The 4,705-nt window shown below is 18.3% G+C and overlaps 1 protein-coding gene across 1 annotated transcript in view; it reads right to left on the bottom strand.

Annotated features, from left to right (window-relative positions):
* LOC117181754 (CD63 antigen-like) overlaps positions 1–4,705 on the bottom strand; it is a 68,225-nt gene that overhangs the window by 31,662 nt on the left and 31,858 nt on the right. The window lies entirely within an intron of this gene.

The raw sequence follows: 4,705 nt of genomic DNA, 5'->3' as shown, positions 1-4,705 counted from the left end.
TAAAAAAGTTTTATTTCAACGACAAAAAATAAAAATTTTGAACAAAATCATTGAATTTTCAACAAAATAATTTAATTTTTAATGAAGAAGTTTAATTTTCTACGAAAAATATTTTTTTCGGTTAAAAATGTTTTATTTCAACGACAAAAAATAAAAATTTTGAAAAAAATCATTGAATTTTCAACAAAATAATTTAATTTTTAATGAAGAAGTTTAATTTTCTAATAAAAATATTTTTTTTTCGGTTAAAAATTTTTTATTTCAACGACAAAAAATAAAAATTTTGAACAAAATAATTGAATTTTCAACAAACTAATTTAATTTCTAATGAAGAAGTTTAATTTTCTAATAAAAATATTTTTTTTTTGGTTAAAAATTTTTTATTTCAACGACAAAAAAAATTTTGAACAAAATCATTGAATTTTCAACAAAATAATTTAATTTTTAATGAAGAAGTTTAATTTTCTAATAAAAATATTTTTTTTCGGTTAAAAATGTTTTATTTCAACGACAAAAAATTAAAATTTTGAACAAAATCATTGAATTTTCAATCAAATAATTTAATTTTTAATGAAGAAGTTTAATTTTCTAATAAAAATATTTTTTTTCGGTTAAAAATTTTTTATTTCAACGACAAAAAAAAAATTTTGAACAAAATCATTGAATTTTCAACAAAATAATTGAATTTTTAATGAAGAAGTTTAATTTTCTAATAAAAATATTTTTTTCGGTTAAAAATTTTTTATTTCAACGACAAAAAATAAAAATTTTGAACAAAGTCATTGAATTTTCAACAAAATAATTTAATTTTTACAAGGAAGTTTAATTTTCTAATAAAAATATACATTCTAAATAAACTACTTGAAATTTAAACTAAAAAGTTGTGTTTTCAGTTAAAAAATTCAAATTTCAACAACAACAAATAAATAATAATTATAAACGAATAACTGAATTTTTAAGAAAATAATTTAAACAAGTAGTAGCACTTTCAACGAAGAAATAATTCATTTTCAACGAAAAATTTGAAGCAATAAAATATGAATTTCCAAATAAAATGGATGAATTTCCAACAAAATAATTAAATTTTTTACCAAAAAGTTTAATTTTCTAACAAAAAATAAGAGTTTAAAATAAAATAAATGAATTTTCAACCAAATAATTTAATTTTCAACGAAGAATTTTAATTTTCTAATAAAAATTTAAATTTTAAAGAAACTACATTAATTTTAAACTAAATAGTTGTGTTTTCGGTTAAAAATTTAAAATTTCAACAACAAAAAATAAAAATTTTGAACAAAATCATTGAATTTTCAAAAAAATAATTTAAACAAGTATTGGCAGTTTCAACGAAGGAATCATTTATTCTCAACGAAAAATTTGAAATAATGAAATATGAATTTTCAATTGAAAAATTGAATTTTCAAATAAAAAGGATGAATTTCCAAAAAAATAATTAAATTTTAACCAAGAAGTTTAATTTTCTATCGAAGTAACGAATTTTAAACAAAATAAATGAATTAGCAACTAAGGAGTTCAATTTTCAGTTTAAAAAAGTAATATTCTAACCATAAAACGAATTTTTAACAAAATAGTTCAATTTTCAATAAATTTCTATTAAAGCGTTAAAATTTCAACTCAAAAATATGAAATTTCAACAACAAAAAATAAAAATGTTGAACAAAATCATTGAATTTTCAACAAAATAATTTAATTTTCACTAAAGAAGTTTAATTTTCGAATAAAAATATGAATTTTAAAGAAACTACATCAATTTTAAACTAAATAGTTGTATTTTCGGTTAAAAATTAAAAATTTCAACAACAAAAAATAATAATTTTGAACAAAATAATTTAATTTTGAATGAAGAAGTTTAATTTTCTAATAAAAATCTGAATTTTAAAGAAGCACATCAATTTTAAACTAAATAGTTGTGTTTTCGGATAAAAATTTTTTATTTTAACAACAAAAAATACAAATTTTAAACAAAATGATTGAATTTTCAACAAAATAATTTAATTTTCAATAAAGAAGTTTAATTTTCGAATAAAAATATGAATTTTAAAGAAACTACATCAATTTTAAACTAAATAGTTGTGTTTTCGGTTAAAAATTTAAATTTTCAACATCAAATAAATAATAATTATAAACAAATCATTGAATTTTTAAGAAAATAATTTAAACTAGTAGCACTTTCAACGAAGAAATAATTCATTCTCAGCGAAAAATTTGAAGTAATAAAATATGAATTTTCAAATAAAATGGATGAATTTCCAACCAAATAATTAAATTTTTAACCAAGAAGTTTAATTTTTTAACAAAAAATATAAATTTGAAACAAAAGACACGAAATTTCAACCAAATAGTTGTATTTTCCGTTAGAAAATTAAAATTTCAAACAGAAAAAAAAATTAATTTTGTAATAAGATCATTGAATTTTCAAAAAAATAATTTACACAAGCATTAGCAGTTTCAACGAAGAAATAATTTATTCTCACCGAAAAATTTGAAATAATGAAATATGAATTTTCAACCTCAAAATACAAATTTTCAACTGAAAAATTAAATTTTCAAATAAAAACGATGAATTTCCAACAAAATAATTAAATTTTTAACTAAGAAGTTTAATTTTCTATCGAAGTAACGAATTTCTATTAAAGCGTTCAAACTTTAACTCAAAAATATGAACTTTCAAACAAAAAATAAAAATTTTGAACAAAATCATTGAATTTTCAACAAAATAATTTAATTTTTAATGAAGAAGTTTAATTTTCTAATGAAAATATGAATTTTAAAGAAACTACATGAATTTTAAACTAAATAGTTGTGTTTTCAGTTAAAAATTTAAAATTTTCAACAAAATCATTGAATTTTCAACAAAATAATTTAATTTTTAATGAAGAATTTTATTTTTATAATAAAAATATTTTTTTTCGGTTAAAAATGTTTTATTTCAACGACAAAAAATAAAAATTTTGAACAAAATCATTGAATTTTCAACAAAAAACTTTAATTTTCAATGAAGAAGTTTAATTTTCTAATAAAAATATGAATTTTAAAGAAACTACATGAATCAAATCTTTAAAAGCACTACTAATTTCTAACCAAAAAACTTACTACTGACAACGAAACGATTTATAAAAATGTAGTGAATTGAAAAAATTAAAAAAAAAAAATAGAAAAAAATCCATTTATGTTGAGTAAAATTCGAATGAATTTAGAAGAATTTAAAGGAAATGAGAAGAAATCGATGAAATTCATAAAAAAGCATTTAAGTGAATTGAAAATAATTTTAAAATATTTAAATATTGAAAAAAAAAACAATTGAATTAAATTAAAATTAAGTAGAGTGAATTAAAAAAAATGCAACGGAATTCTAAAGAATTGAAAAGAATTCAGGATGAATACCAAGAAATTAAATGAATTGGTAAAATTAAAATAGAAAAAAATCCATTTACTTCAGTAAAATTTGAGTGAATTTAGAAGAATTCAAGGGAAATGTGAGGAATTCGATGAAATTCACAAAAAATCAAGCTGAATTAAAAAAAGCAATCGAGTAAATTTAAAATAATTAAAAAATATATAAATTTAAGAAAAAAACAATTGAATTAATTACAATTCAGTAGAAGCATTAGAGTGAATTTTAAAAATTTAAGGGAATTCCATAGAATTTAAAAGAATTCAGGATGAAATAAAAAAAAAATCAAATAACTTCAAATCTTTAAAAGCACTACTAATTTCTAACCAAAAAACTCACTACTGACTACCAAACGATTTATAAAAATGTAATGAATTGAAAAAATTAAAGAAAAAAAATAGAAATAAATCCATTTATGTTGAGTAAAATTTGAATGAATTTAGAAGAATTTAAAGGAAATGAGAAGAATTCGATGAAATGCATAAAAAAGGATTTAAGTGAATTGAAAATAATTTTAAAATATTTAAATATTGAAAAAAACCAATTGAATTATATTAAAATTAAGTAGAGTGAATTAAAAAAAATGCAACGGAATTCTAAAGAATTGAAAAGAATTCACGATGAATACCAAGAAATTAAATGAATTGGTAAAATTAAAATAGAAAAAAATCCATTTACTTCAGTAAAATTTGAGTGAATTTAGAAGAATTCGAAGGAAATGAGAGGTATTCGATGAAATTCGTAAAAAAGCACTCAAGTGAATTGAAAATAAACTTAAAATATAAAAAAATATATAAAAAAACAGTGACTCAAATAGAATTGAGTAAATGTAGAAGAATTGAAGTCAACTAAAAATAATAAAGGAAATTCCAAAGAAATTAAAAGAATTCAGGGCAAATTGATAAGAATTCAAAATGAATTTAAAAAAATTCAATTAACTGCAAATCTTTAAAAACGTTACTAATTTCTAACTTAAAAAATCGGAAAAATGAAGGAAAAAATCTATTTATTTCAGTGAAACTTGATCGAATTTAGAAGAATTTAAGGGAAATGAGAAGAATTCGATGAAATTAATAAAAAAGCATTTAAGCGAATTGAAAATAATTTAAAAATATTTAAATATTGAAAAAAAAAACCAATTGAATTAAATTAAAATTAAGTAAATTTAGAAGAATTAGAGTGAATTAGAAAAAAATGCAACGGAATTCTAAAGAATTGAAAAGAATTCAGGATGAATACCAAGAAATTAAATGAATTGGTAAAATTAAAATAGAAAAAAATCCATTTACT

Source organism: Belonocnema kinseyi, chromosome 10 (genome assembly GCF_010883055.1).
Source record: "Belonocnema kinseyi isolate 2016_QV_RU_SX_M_011 chromosome 10, B_treatae_v1, whole genome shotgun sequence".
Taxonomy (NCBI): Eukaryota; Metazoa; Arthropoda; class Insecta; order Hymenoptera; family Cynipidae; genus Belonocnema; species Belonocnema kinseyi.
This window is presented reverse-complemented; position numbering and strand designations above follow the sequence as displayed.